At 40.3% G+C, this 16,104-nt stretch overlaps 1 long non-coding RNA gene across 1 annotated transcript; it reads right to left on the reverse strand.

Annotated features, from left to right (window-relative positions):
• Positions 1–4,193: 4,193 nt before the first annotated feature.
• LOC106095567 (uncharacterized) lies at positions 4,194–6,294 on the reverse strand. Its single transcript, XR_001222760.2, has 3 exons — positions 6,141–6,294; positions 5,907–6,079; positions 4,194–5,759 (listed from the first exon to the last, which is right to left on the reverse strand). It is a non-coding gene; the product is annotated as an uncharacterized LOC106095567 (long non-coding RNA).
• Positions 6,295–16,104: the final 9,810 nt, after the last annotated feature.

Genomic DNA, 16,104 nt, shown 5'->3' on the forward strand with positions numbered 1-16,104 from the left:
AGTATCGCTACCTCCACATGCTGTGTCTACTATCACAAAATAAAAGGCAATACGCTCCCAGGTTTATTGAGAGCCTTGTTGCGACTCAATACTCAAGTTCAAGTTCAATATTTGTGACAAATACATACCGGTGCCGCCCGGCCTCTCACTGGGACTCTCCGCTCGATACCGCTGCAGCTACTCGGTATGGAGCATTCCACTATCCGCGACTGTGACAGCGATGAGCCCCATACAGATCAAAGTTCCAGCCTGTGTGGCGCATAGAGCTATCCCGTGCCAGGTTGACAAGTACGTTTCGTCTAATAGCACCTACGGGGTGCGATACGAACTCTCAGTAACAATATTAAAAAGCGGGGCCAAGTCCTGGCATAATTCTTTAATACTAACGACCTATTAATACTTATGGGTCGTTTACGGATTGCAACTCGACTACAGTTACGTTGCCAGGAGACAAAACCACGAAGTAAAAATTGGTATTAAGTTGGAAATTTTTGTTAATTTCATTCAATATCAGTATTTTCAAAGCTCATCTACTAAGAAACTTCTAAAAATGTACGTAATTCAATACAAAAATTTAAATTTCTGTTACAAATTTGGCGTTGGTAATGCAATTGAGTTGGTACCGGCCCGGCAATACGATTACCAGATCGATAGTATTAATGCGCCGCCAAGATGAAAAAGTTTCTCTCAAAAACCCATGTCCAAACTGAAACGTTAGTAGGCGAAATGCAAGTGAGAGCAGAGACAACGGAGGACATGTTGCGGCTTTTTATGAAAACGCATTTTCCACAGGTTACGACGGTGCTCACAGAGACACCGGAATCTGGAAATAATGATGTTGATCGAAGGTGTATAATTACGGAATTTATGGTAAAGGAAGTCTTGGGGAGCTTCAAACCATTCAAGTTACCCGGACATGAAGGAATATTTCAGTCGTTTTTACAGAAGGAGGCGGACTATGTGGCGCCCCATCTGGCCTGTATTTTCACAGCGTGCCTATACTCCGAATGCCTAACAGGAGGCAAGCGTGGTATTTATACCCAAGCTGACAAGGCATGTAATGCGACACCAATGGCCTAGAGACCTATAAACCTTTTGTCCTTTCTATTCAAAACCGTGGAACGTATTGTGGATACTGTAACAATACTGCATGATAAGCGTAAACATATTAATACCGCCAATAAGAAGGAACGTAAGTCTTTATCCTTTTTTGAATGTCATCTGGAAATATATATCTCATGTCGTTTTAAAAATTCTGAGGTGATTGATGCAAAATTACATTTAAGCGGAAATCATCCACATTGTAGCATCGATCAATTATCTTTGGGAACGTTTTCCTCACTTTCAAAGGCTCAATTTACGCAACTTAGAACATTAATTTTATTTCACACATACAATAATTTCACCAATCTCATCGTTTTGTAATACATCACATTCAAACTTTCAAGAATAAGGTTTGGAGCCCTTTCAATATTTACAAGCGCTTGTCAATGTTTGGAGGTAAAACCGTGAGTATATCAAATTTTTTGTTTTGTGCAATACTACACTTAGACAAATTAAATCATACAAATTAAATATAACTTATTTTACTTTGAAATTATAAAAATTAATTAACCTTACTCATTACATAAATACTTTTTATATTAATTTCCGTACATTTTATATAAAAAAGGATACTAAATACACATATAACCAAAACTTGTTGACAGATAGTGCACTCGCGAGAGGAAATTATACTCAGCTGTTGACGGTACACTACCTGGTAATTATGTCATGGAGTATTCCCTATTTTTTATGTTGTCGTCAACGTGGTAGAAAATGAATTACATTATACATTCTTCCGCATTTCTAAACTCGGTCTACATCGTATTCAGTACCAAAGAAGATACAGTGCAATCGTGCGTGTAAGAGTGACGGATAGTAAATTACTTTAAGATTTTTAATATTGGTTTGGTATCGAGATTTCACTCGCTTTTTATTTTCTGTGAAATTTTGGAACATTAATTATTTTTTTTTTGTTTGAGACGTTCAGTTTGCTCGTGATTTGTTCGTTGAAAATTCGGTGATAACTCTTGAACGTACTTAACATTTGTTATTTTGCTTTATTCTAATTTGCCAAGGGGGAAAAGATTGTTACAATTTTAAAACCTTTTAAGATTTTGTCTTCAAGAGTAGTGGAATATAGTTGTACATTATAAACTTTTGAATTTGATTAACTTTTGCTGTCTTTTTGTTAGACACTTTTTATTGCATTGTATTATAAGTTAAATGGCTTTAATATTGTGTTTTTAATTCAAGCTCGAGGTTTTTCTCTTTTCTTTATTATTTAAGTATCGATATTTCGCATTTCAATGTAATGCATTTTCAAGATATGATCTACAACAAATTAAATTTATTTTTAAACTATTGACATCACTGTTTCTATTTTTTATTTACCTTACATATCTAAATGAGAAACAAAACACAAACAAAAACTTTATGCGACCGTCTTCAACTGTCGTTGTCTGCTTCGCTACTGTTTTGTAGTTCTTATTGGACTTTGTTCACTCGTTGTACGAACAGTCTATAGTTGCTTGCGCATCCCTCTGTGTCTGCTTTGTAATTCATGCGTTTTGTTGTTGTGTTGATGATGTGTAGCGTTTCTAGTGTTAGTCTCTTGTTGTTATTTATCTCGTTATCTATTATTCTTACTCTCTCTAAGTCTGGCTCATGGTGTTCTGTTGCACAGTGTTCTGCTAATGCCGTTTTGTGGTGTGTGTTTCTACTCCTTTATTTAATGTCAGATTTATGCTCTGCCAGTCAGTTTATTTTTTGGTGGTTCCGATATATAATTTTTGGCATCCGGTAGTTCCATCTCCATTGCATTTGATCTGGTATGCTACATTCGATTTCTCCATATAATCTAATTTCGTCTTTGTATCAGTAAATAGGGGAGGCCACCGTAGCGCAGAGGTTAGCATGTCCGCCTATGACTCTGAACGCCTTGGTTCGAATCCTGATGAGACCATCAGAACACATTTTCAGCGGTGGTTTTCCCCTCCTAATGCTGGCAACATTTGTGAGGTACTATGCCATGTAAAACTTCTCTCCAAAGCGGTGCCCGTTCGGACTCGGCAATAAAGAGGAGGCCCCTTATCATTGAGCTTAAATTTGAATCAGACTGCACTCATTGATATGTGAGAAGTTTGCCCCTGTTCCTTAGTGGAATGTTCTTGGGTAAGTAAGTGTGTTTGTGGCTTTGTGTGCGATTTTGTATTTTGATTTGTCTTTTTCAAATCCCTCTGATAGTTTTGGTACATATATATGTATGTTATGAATTTGTGTGTTATCGGTTCTCTCTCTTGTGGCTTACTCTTCATTGATTTTTTAATAATGATTCAATGACTGTTAATGGAAAACTATTATTTTGAAGGATATTGGCGATTTTTTTTTTGTTTTTATTGTGGAATCTTCGTCACGTATGTATATTGTTAACTCCATTGATATGATTAAAAGCTGTATTTAAAATAATTCTTTTTGGATGGTTTGAATGATAATTTAATATTCTGTCTGATGATGAAGGCTTCTGATACCAGTCGATTAAAATATTGCCTTTTTCCCGTTGTAGATCATATCTTGAAAATGCATTTCATTGAAATGCGAAATATCGATACATAAATAATAAAGAAAAGAGAAAAACCAGAAAGACCTCGAGCTTGAATTAAAATCAACAATATTGAATAAATAAGGTCGAGTTAAAAATAATCAACATATCAAATGGCTTTATTTAGAAGTAGGTTAGGTTAGGTTTAAGTGGCATTCTGCCATTAGATTTTTTTGGTGTGGTTCAACCGCGGAGTGCCGTTTTTCTTCGTATCTGTGATTGGATTAATTTCGTTTGCAAGTCCATCGGTGAGTTGTATGTGCAATTTTGAAATCTAGCTAATGGTTTGACCAGAAGTATCCTTTTTAGATTTCAAAAGGACATTCAAGGACTCATTTACTGTGGGAGAAAATCCCACAGTCACAATACTTTACCCTTGGGCTACCGCTAATTGGAAATATCCTAATATTACCTTTATTGGTAACTATTCTTTGAATAGAAAGCATTGAACGTTATGGTCTATAGCCGGGCAATATACTGCAATGGAATCTAAATAGATTTTTATTTTATTTTTATTGGCTATGACAGAATGTTTGTTCTACTTGCCGAACGTAGAATAGGGTTCCAAGCGCCTCGATCTCATGCGCTCATTCTAAAATCTCTGACACCACGTTTCGAGGTGTCTCCCACCACTTGATCTTTCCATCGGGCTTTTGGTATTCCCAGTTTGCGTGTACCACCGTGTTTGCCTTCAAAAGACTTCTTTGCTGGAGCTTCTTCATCCATTCTGATAATATGACCTAGCCAACGCAGCCGTTGTATTTTGATGCGTGTAACTATGCTATCGTCGCCATACAGCTCATACAGCTCGTTGTTCATACGTCGTCTATATTCTCCATTATCGCAAACTGGTCCATATATTTTACGAAGAATCTTTCTGAGATTCCATTGCAGGAATTTCTCTCAAATACTCCAAGCACTGCCACATCTGCTTTCACAAGTACCCATGCTTCAGAACCATATAACAGCACGGGTAGTATCAGTGTCTTGTATAGTGCAATCTTCGTCTGTCGAGAGGTGGCCTTGTTTCTAAACTGCTTACTTAGTCCAAAGTAGCATCTGTTTGCCAGTATTATTTTTCGCTTAATCTCAAAACTGGTGTCATTCGTTTCGGTTACGGCGATACCGAGGTAGATAAAGTTACTTACTGTCTCAAAGTTGTGGCTCCCAACTCTCTCCATTTTCTTTATCTGCTCGGCTGTGCAAGGCTTTTTGGGAGTTGAAACCATCCATTTCGTCTTATCTCCATTTACTGCCAGACCCATTTTCACTGACTCTCTTTCGATTCTTTCAAAGGCTGCAGTTACTACTTACGACCGACCTATGATATCGATGTCGACGGCATAGGCGAATAGCACGGTTCTCTTGTGATTAGTGTGTCATATCTATTCACATCTGCATCTCGTATAATCTTCTCCAACAGAATATTAAAGAGATCACACGATAGGCTGTCTCCTTGTCTGAAACCTCGTTTGGCATTAAATGTTTCGGAGAGATTCTTTCCTATTCTTACTGAGGAACGCGTATCAGCAAGTGTCATCCTGCAGAGTCTTATTAATTTTGCAGGGATACAAAACTCAGACATGGCTTGAAATACCTTTGAACGTAAAGGAGAATCGAAGGCGGCTTTGTAGTCAATAAAGAGATGGTAGGTGTTGATTTGTCCTTCGCGGGTCTTCTCCAGGATTTGGCGCAGTGTGAATATCTGGTCCAGGGTGGATTTGCCAGGTAAACATTTTATACCATCATCAGGTATTGGTTCTGCGGTATCCTCTTCGCCGCCAACATCGGACACTAGCAGTTGGTAAAATGTTCTTTCCATATCCTCAGCATGTTATATGTGTCAGTTACCAGATTTCCTTCTTTCTCTCTGCAGGAGGATGTGCATGGACCAAAGCCATCGGTTTGATGTTTAATTCTTTGGTAGAAATAAGATTTTAAGACCAAAAAAGGAAAGCGCAAACAGACAAACCAAATGACAAACACAAAACATCACTGGCAGCATCAGCCGATGGCAGACCGCAGTGCAGAGAACAAAAAAGTTTGGCAAAATTATGTTTGCTTATTGCTACTGGCATTCTTGGATAAGCTGAATTTGAATATCCTGCAATGGAATCTAAATAAAAAAGGTAACCATTTAAGTGTGAAAATTGAGGAAATTCTAAAACGGATGCTGTGTTTTGATAAGGCATATGTATCGCTTTTAAGGATATCCAATCGAGATAAAAAAAAAACTGCACGATAACCGTGAACATATTATTACCCCAAGTAAGAAGGAACGAATGTCTATCATTTTTTGAATGTCATCTGGAAAGATAGATCTCATGCCGTTTTAAAAATTCTGGGCTGTGCAAAAATCTCCCATCTAAAAAAAATCTCCAATCTCCAATCTAGGATCTCCTACAGTAAATGAGTCCTTGAATGTCCTTTTGAAATCTAGAAAGGATACTCTTGGTCAAACCATTATCTAGACTTCAAAATTACACATTCAACACACCGATGGACTTCCAAAAGAAATTAATCCAATCAGAGATGGGAAGAAAAGCGGCACTCCGCGGTTGAGCCACACCAAAAAAACAAATTCAAATTCTATTCCCAAATTTCTAATTTATTTTTTTCTTTTTTTTAATACAATTTTTGCGACAATTTGTTTCGTCAAACAAAAAAATTTTCTTGGAATGAAAATTTTTCAAAAGCAACTAGACAGAAAAGTCAAAAACAAAACAAATATTTAAAATATTGTGAACTGATCAAAATTACAGTATTTCCTACCACAGTGAAATATTAACCATTATACAAAACCAGAACTTGTGAGACCTCACAATGCCATGATAAAGAGTAGGAACTGTGTTCATGGGAAGGTCGGGAAGGGAAGGGAAGGAAAAATTCTTTGATGCTAAGACGTACACATGCTTAAAGTTAATATTATGCGGTATGAGCTTTTAACAATGTGCGGACCGACAAAGTCATCCAATCCTTAGACCAGTACCGGGGGGACCAGGTTATTAGAGACTGGATAAGCCATATCCTTAGGAACAGGTGGATAAATTGTGGATCCCATGACATAAAGGTAAGGGAGAAAGTGGCACAGGGCACGCTAGAGGGGGCATTTTATCGCCACGCCTATGGGTGACCAGCAGTGTACAACACACTTCTACAACAACAACAACCACCGTAAATGACCTTTTACGGATGCTGACTGAGGAGGGATTTGAAACCGTTTTCTATGCAGTCGATGTTATATTACTTTAAGGGGTAAGGATTCGAACCAGCTATGCAGAAAGGCCGAAAGGATCCTGCAGGTGGCTTACAAATGGGCTAGACCTAGGGGTCTCAATGTTAACCCAGAAAAGACCGAAATGTGCTGGTTCACGTAGAAGAAAAATGTGAGCTAATTTGACGCACCACGTTTCCTCCATAGAACGATTTCGATATCTGACAAGGTCAAATACTTAGGTGTAATCTTGGGCAGGAAACTGAATTGGTTGGTTGATGTTGGGCACTGTGTAGACGGGCCGTAGGCTGGAAGTGGGGGCTAATTACGAGGATAGTCCACTGGCCCTACATGATCGTGATAAGACCGATACTTACTTACGTCTCAGTAGTTGTTGGACTGCGATGGAAAAAAAATGCAACGTAAGGATAAAACAACAGGTTCAGAGAACATGTTGTCTTGGTATAGACGAAGCGATAAGGAACATGACCACACTGGAGACTATTCTAAATATCCGACCCGTAGACATGCAGATTAAGTGCGAGGCAACCACTGCGGCTATGAGACTTAAGGGCGATGGGAGAATGGATTGAGGATAGGATCAAAGCTAGAGGACAGAGTGGGCCTGGGGGTCTACATTGAGAACCCAGGGACTCAGATCTGTTTAAGACTGCCTGACCATAATATGGTCCTGCAGGCGGAGATCCGAGCGATCACGGAATGCGTGTGGTGTTAACGCCAGGACATCTTTACAGACAGTAAACAGGCCATAAGGGCAATAACAACCAGGTGCTCTATTCTCTTTCTATGAAATGAAAAAAGTGTTTTCATCTTCGTAGCGCACACAAAAACCGCCTTCGACTGACGCAGATCTCTCAACGAGATGGCTGAACAGTTAAAAATTCACCTGTTCTGGGTGCCGGACCAAAGAGATATCCCAGGGAATTGTTAAGCGGAGGAGCTGGCGAGACTAGGAACTTTCCTACACATTCCAGGGATATTGGAATCTGTGTGTGTGCCTATAGCGAAGTGTAAGCAAAGTTTACAGGACCAGGTCCGAAGGATAACGAATGATGGATGGTCACAAAGAGGGGGCTGTGAGCATTCCAAAATTTTGTGGCCTAATCGAGACTTGAAGAGCTCTACTGTTTTGCTGTCATTGGCTAGAACAGAACATTGTGTCCGTCATGACAGGTCACTGTCTAATCGGAAAACATGCTGACAGACTAAAGGTTTCCAGCAACGAATTTTGCAGAAGCTGTGAGGACATCAAAGAGGAAGATACTATAGAACATCTTCTGTGTGTACGTACCGCGCTAGCAGCCAGAAAGAGCTCCACTTTAGGTTCTCATTTCTTTGAGAACCTGTCTGACTTAGCGGATGTGAACATTCGCACTTAAACCTAACCTAACATAACGTATGTTTGGTCCTACATAACTATTAAGTTCGTAGAAGAGAACCTTATCCTGAAACATATCTGGAGCAAGTGTATTATATTGGTGAACCAACAATCTCGGCGGTAGACGTTTTAAATCGTAATATATTAAATATGGTTTAACGGCAACGCTCACAAATAGTTCAAAACTTTTTTACTATATGAACTTTGCTACTTGTAAAAACATGAAGTCCAATAAAACCCCTTAAAATAAAGACATGCAATGCAAAATTAGTACCAATTTCAATACATGCAGAGAAATTTAGGCTACTGTAAACTTTTAACCTTTTGAAAACAGCACAAAATGTTTGCTGTTCTAGCACAAAACGGATATTTTCCCATTTTCAGCAGACATTCTGTAGTTTCAGGAAACATTTTTGCTGTTTTTAATTACAAACTTTTCTGAATGTACCTTATCAGGACGATGCCACAAAATTTCACTACAATCTCCAAGTGAAGGAACATAAAAAACAATGGTCATGTGCACATATTTATTCTCGATTTAAAAACTAAATTCTAATACTATATTGCTATTATTATTAATTAGGATTGAAGCTTGAAATTGTTCTAAATTTTTATTTATTGCTAGCGTATAGGCATTGCTTCTGTTTGGTTTTTTATCACTTCCATCTCCTCTTTTAAATTTGTTTGCCATTCTCACAAGCTCCAATTTCTTTTCCTCAAATTTTTTCAAACTGAGATTCATCCGTGCTTTGAGGTTGTTTCTCTTTTGATTTTTCGGTTTAATTATGGTGAAAAGACTGGTGTTTGCAGTTGTATCTTCGTTATCATATTATTATTTCATCAACGCAAAATTCATTTGATTGTATATTTTGTTTGGTTGGTCCCTCTGTGGTACATGGGAATACCATATCTAGGGTTGTATCGATATCAATCGCTTTTTTAGTTATAATATTTATTACTCTTTCTTCTTGCTCTGAAAGCTTTTTATCTTGTTAAGACAGTTTAAGCCGCTTCTTTGCTCCTCCTTTATTTATCTACATATACTTTGTGTTGCCTGACAAACATATGTATAAAAGAAAAGTGCATTTCGCGGACAAAATCGCAAAAAAAATCTAATATATTTTCATGCCCCACAAAAATTACCCAAAACACCCCTTGCCTCACTCAAGTGAAATGATATCACACAGTGCCAAACACAGTAGTTGTACTTTTTTACAATATTCGTAATCTACACAAATGTTCCTATAATTTGAGTATCATATTGCCTATATTCGGCGCCACTCCACTTGGGTGGGTCAAAATAAGTCTCCAATTTTTGAAAGAACCGCTCCTTGACATTGGGGTTGCACTTTTGCCAATTATAAATTAATGTAAACATAGTAAAGACAAAAACATGCCTTTAGTCGCCCCAATATTTCCCCCATTTAGCTGTATTTTAATGCTCCTCGAAGAGCATTTAAATCATCCGTCACTTCCTTTCTATTTTCCCTCCCTGTATTTGGCTCCATCGACGGAAAAAAATCTGTAAAAACATGCATATCGTACATATAAACTCCTCTCCTCTAAAGATCTTTATTTAGTATTCTTTTTGAACCTCCGAGGCTCTCTTCCCACATACAGACTTATCCATTTTCATTCCAAAAATATTTATGAAAAAATGTTTTGCATATGACACAAATTTTGAATTTATTTTCATGATTGCACCGATTAAGAAGCTAAAAAAACTAAAAAAAAAAATCATTTTGTGTTGTCATAGAGAGAGAATTGAGACCCAGGAGGTTAAGATCACGAACAGTCTTGGAATGTAAGAAAGAGATGAACGCCTTCTCTGAGGATGGCACGATCCGCATCGTTTGGTTGCCGGGCCATAGCGGAGTAAGGGGGAATGAAAAAGCAAACGATTTGGAAATGAAGGAGAAGGAACTGCCGCCAATAAACTTGGTTAACCCGAAGCCTTTCGGGTCGGCGAAGTCCAAGTTAAGAGCGCTGGCGACGAATGGGCATGTAACCCTATAGAAGAGCGAAACGGTTGGTAGGAGGGCGAAAATCCTATGGAGAGATCCTGATCGTGCGAAGACGAGGCCACAGTTGAAAGAAAGCATGCAAGAAGTCAGAAAAGCTTTTTGTATCATAACAGGACACATAGGACTACGAGCTCACTTATTCAAAATTAGTACGGCAACTGAAAGCATGTGTAGGGCATGCGGGGAAGACGGTGAGACGTTGGAGCATTTCCTATGTAATTGCCCGGCTTTCGCGGCTAACAGATACTGGCACTTAGGTGGGGACACAATAACAGACATGAACCAACTTAGGGGCGTGGCATCGAAAACATTAAACGATTTTGTAAACAGCACGGAATTCCCAACTTAAATTTTCTTTTTCGAGGTTATTTTTTTAGAATTTAAAGCGCACAACAAGCCGATTACTGGCTTAGGTGTACGTCCATAGTGGCATGGGGCGGATTAATATCCGCACCCTCTTTTCAACCTAACCTAACCAATCATTGCTGTCAGTTTTTTTTAAAGCGGTTTTAATGGCCTAAAACACTTAAGTTTTCAATATGGCAACTCTGTTAAAATACACGAAAATTGGATTTTGAAAAAATTTTCACTCTAAAGAACGCAGTACCAGCATTAAGACTGCTCTGGTAATTTATCAAGAACTTCGTTGTCCTGGATAAATTTCATTATCATAAAATTTTTATTGCACTATATAGTACTAAAATAAAACACAGCTACACTTATAATATCCACGGGCCACTCAGCTGATTTTGAAAACGTACCGATATTGGACAAAGAAACGAAAGAAGGAAAACGATTCACAATAGAGAGCCTACGAATACAAAAACATAAGCAGAACGATAAACCTAAAGAAAAATACGGACATTTGGGTCGTTTTACATACCAGTCTAGCTCTTCACGCTAAATTCTTTGTACTTAACTTTGAATTCTTGTTTAAACCTTTGAGTGGAGCGGACGTATTTTTATTTCGTTCTGCACAAGTTTTCGGTAGTTATTTTCGGAGCAATTTTTTGAGTCACTCAAGGATAGCTACGATAGTGTTATACATTAGGCGGTTGCATTCGTCTGCGTCTGATTCCAGTAGAGCGGAAGGTCTAGAGCCCCGGAGTAGGCTTAAATTTCAAGTTTCATCTCAGGTATCCGATCGGAAACTTCTTCCCTTCCTTCCAGGTTTCCTATGGTCGCCTCGATTATACCACGATGGTATGCCAAGACAACATGTTCTCTGAACCTGTTGTATGGTCCTTATGTTGCACTTTTTCTCCACAGCATTCCACCAAACTACTGAGGCGTAAGTAAGTATTGGTCTAATCACGCTCCTGTAGAGCCAGTGGACTATCCTCCGATCTAGGCCCCATTTCGAGCCTACGGCTTGTACGCTCCTGAATGTGACACTTCCAATTCAGTTTCCTGTCCAAGAACACACCTAAGTATTTTACCTTGTCAGATATCGAAATCGTCTTATTGAGGAAACGTGGTGGGTTAAATTGGCCCACCTTCGTCTTCCTCGTGAACAGGCATTTTTTAGTCTTCTTCGGGGTAACATCGAGACCTCTGGGTATAGTCCAGTCATATGTCATATGCAAGACCCTTTCGGCCCTTCCGCATAGCTCGTTCCTTACCCTTTAGAAATATTATAACATCGTCTGCGTAGCAGACGAGTTCAAATCCGGCCTCAGTAAGCCCACTGTGGCGTGCCCTGTGACACTTTCTCCTTTATATTTATGCCATTGGACACACAATTTATCCACCTGTTCCTTAGCATATGGTTTATCCAGTCTCTAAGGACCGGGTCCACCCGGTACTGGCCTAAGGGTTGGATCAGTGTGTCGCTCCGCACATTGTTAAAAGCCCCCTCGATGTCAATGCATACCGCCAGTGTGTACGTTTTGGCATCGAAGGACTCTTCTATTTTATGCACAACCTCGAGCAGGACAGTCTCCATCGACCTTCGCTTGACATAGGCATGCTGTTTGTATTTGAGCAGTTCGCCGGATGTCCTACACTTTACCATGGTGTTCACAATGCGTTCCATGGTTTTGAGTAGAAAGAACGTAAGGCTTATGGGTCTGTAGGCCTTTGGTGTCGCATAACTTGCCTTGCCAGGCTTGGGTATAAACACCACCCTTGCCTTCTGCCAGGTTTTCGAAGTATATGCAAGTCCTAGGCACGTTGTGAAAATAGTGGCCAGATGAGGCGCCAGATAATCGGCCTCCTTTTGTAGTAACGCCGGAAATATTCCATCAGATCCGGATGACTTAAATGGTAAGAAGCTCCTCAAGGATTCCTTCACCATAAATTCCGTAATTATAAACCTTTGATCAACGTCATTATTCCAAGATTCCGGTGTCTCCGTGCTCTCACTCCCATGTCATCTACTTAAGTTTCAGTTTGGACACGGGTTTTTAAGAGAAACTTTTTCATCTTGGCGGCGTCGTTACCGCTATCGACCTGATCGAAGAAAATCTTTCGGCACGTTTTGTATACCTTGAGCCGTGTGTAATACATATCCCAACAAACTTCCGCTTTCTTACGACGTGCTCTGTTTAGAAGTCTGCAGACCTCTTTCCCAATATTGCGAATCTCCCCGGTCATCCAGGGTTTTTCTTTGGCTAATTTCCTTTCCCGAAGAGGACAACTATCTTCGAAGGACCCCACCAGTGCAGTCGTAAACCTGTTGACATTTGTTACGGCCCTGTTTGTTCGGCACTAAAGTGGCCGCCCGCAGCTCTCGGTTGCGTTGCCAACGGCCGAATGTGTTATAGAGATTTTCATTTCTATATTGTATGGAATACTTTTTTTTACAGTTTTTAGTAGTGGAAATACTTTGATTGAATGAGATTATCAAAAATTACCGACTTTTTGCTTCACTTTTATACCGTCTGGCAAGCAGCCATAGGAGTTGCAGTTTGCCCATTGTTTTGCACAACGAATTTAACCGACGAGTGTAGTTGTCCCATTTATCAGTTGGGTACAAGGTAGAAGATTAAGGTTGAGCAGTCAATTATTTTTGCATGTGCCATGACCGGTGTGGCAACAGAGAGCACTGACTTAGTACACTCCAAGTTTTTTTTTACTGGAAAGGTATGCGACAGACCTGAAGTTTTATGGCAAGTGGTGGCTTGATGGCTCATGTATTCTATCTTGGTATTTTCTTTTAAGGATGCTTCATTCTGACTAAGATCTCGTTTTGTGATTGTTATATATGTATATTTACCAGTTACCGGGAATTACATGATTGTAAATACTAGCATTTATCCCGGCCCACTTCGCTACCCCTTCTTTAGTAGTACTTTCGTTTTAGTGTTAGACTTTCGAAAGACCATGTGGTCACCCTATTTATAAAATTATGAAGTCTTGTCGTATTTTGAGCATGAGATTTCAGAAATCTATCCACTTCCGTAAGGAACTTACCAAATAGTACTAAGAACAAGGATATTTTCATTAACCACTTTGGTATTACTTTCCAGGATGTTTTGACAGCTTTTTTTTTCGGTCGGGGAAGGAAATGAAGATGTGAATATAGCCCAGTTTTGGGGGGCTCTAGGTCGATCAGTAAAAAAGGAAGAAAAAAAAAGAAAGGAATGTACCAGTTGTAAGAGAGTCCTTTAGGCATCAAACACATATTTCCTGGTTGTGCCTACATGTCAAATTTCAGGACTTGCTCAATCCGCTGGAAGGTACGAGAGGGGGGTAAACTTTCTCCAGTTTCCGATAATATTTTTCATATTTTTTCTATCTACCACCTGTATTTCACGACAACGATCATTTGAGCCAAATTTCGGAGTTCTAGCCCTAACCGATCGCACTATGCAGAGCTCACATGATTCTTACCCTTTTGGTACTTTTCAGTACCCCATTTACTCTTTCAATTGATGCTGCTAGGGTGTGCCTAGGTATCGAAATTCAAAGCTCTGGCTCATTTGACGAAGAAGGGGCAAGAGTACAAGCTGCGGTGGTTGACGTTCTATTCCTCCCGCTTCCGGTACGATTTTTTTTGATCGGATGCTATGTTTTTTTTTTAAGACGTCTTTAATTTTAGCCCGGAACCATGATTCTGGCCAAGACATACTTACTCAGGTAGTGTGACGCGGACAGTTGAGTACGATTTTTTCTCGTTGAGTACACTATCTATCAACGAGCTTTCATGTCGGTTGGCTGTGTGTGTGTGGTATAGTGATGGGCCATGACACACGGGCTGGACTACGCCCTGTTGGGGGACTGGGCCTTGGTAGGGATATCGAGGGAGGACTTACCTGTGAATGGGTACTGTTGACCGGGATGGGAGATCATCTACGCGGGGGGGCGATGGATAGGATGGCTAGTGAGATTCCCATGTTCTGCTGGAAGGGAATGAATCCAGATTAGGGGGAGTTTTGACAGATGAATGGGACCAGACTCACCTAGGTTGACTCACGGGTGGCTTTGGCCCGCATACGTTTATCCTGTCTAGCCGTGTATTGCACTAACCCGCACATCGCCGTTTCCATCATACAATATGAGGAAGCGTCGAAGTTTTGTTGCGTGGGCGGTGGGTGATACCCTAATGGGCGTATCAACTGGGAAACGGAGGACAGCGTTTGAGCCTCGTGGCCCTGCGAACAGATGATTCCGGCGGTTGGCAGTTGTAGGCCGGGCTATATTGCTCTATATGCGGCACGGGCTGGACCGGATTGATGGGCGATAAGGTGGAAAGTCGGGCGGCAGGGCATTGGGAGACATGGGGGCCTAATGGGGGTGATGCTTATTGAGAAGTCGTCGAATGTGCGGAGACCTATACAGACCGTGTAGGTCTGTGACTGACGATGGCATTCCTGGCCCTGCGGCCATTGGACACACACACACGCATAAGGGGACTGCGTGCTTTCTTATGCATGTATTGCGGAGGCGTGCTAGCTGGCGACTTTTTGCCGTTGTTTTTTTTTGGCCACAGTTTCCATGCGACCCTTTGCTAGGAACTTGGCCGTCATCCCCTCTCCAGCCTATCCTTGTGGGCTGGCGTCTGATTTTTCGAGGAAGGGGGCCTGACCCAGTTTTGATGGGGTATTAAGATCTGTGCCTGGGATTATACCCAATGACAGATTGATTGCTGTGTTTCTTGTTTTTGTACACACAATTGCCATATTAGTGCCAGAGGAACATTTTGATATTATTTTTTGATATGTAGTTTCTCGGCTGGGCAATTGTGTGTATTCTTTTTCGATGGCAATTGGCGGAAATGAAGTGTGGTCTGTGACAGCTGTGCGTGTGGCTTGCCACCCAATTCGAGACAGATGTTTTTAGTACAGCGGAGATGCCACCTAGTTAGGGTTACCATGACCTACTAGATTTTCCACCGCTGCGTTTTTGGACAGAATGGCGGCGATAGTTGTTGCTGTAATGATTTGCGAATAAATGGGAGAAATGGGAATTTATGGATGGAGGGAGAGATTGCAAAGGATGGGGAAGAGTGAGAGCGTCACTCGCAATGGGTTATAAAGGCTGCGACCGCAGCAGTGACCAACATTTTTGCTGAAGTGTTGAGTGTGCGCGAATCAGATCCAGGAAGGCAGACAGTTGAAGTTATTTTTTTTTAAAGAAAAGCGTTACCGTGTTAAACGTGTTACGGACAAAGACATTTTTTTTAACGAGAATAAAGACCCCATTGAAGTAAGGAGAAATAAATCAGTGTTCGGTCTATATTTATTATTTTGGGGAATTACCCTTTAATTGTCCCAACAAAACCTATACTGGTTATTCCTGGTCTCCAACAGGCTCAGACGAGCGGAGGCCAGGGTGTTTTTTTTGTTTCTCCCCGGATCCGATTCTTGGTCAAATCTGGATA

The sequence above is a fragment of the Stomoxys calcitrans genome, chromosome 3 (assembly GCF_963082655.1).
Source record: "Stomoxys calcitrans chromosome 3, idStoCalc2.1, whole genome shotgun sequence".
In the NCBI taxonomy this organism is placed as follows: Eukaryota; Metazoa; Arthropoda; class Insecta; order Diptera; family Muscidae; genus Stomoxys; species Stomoxys calcitrans.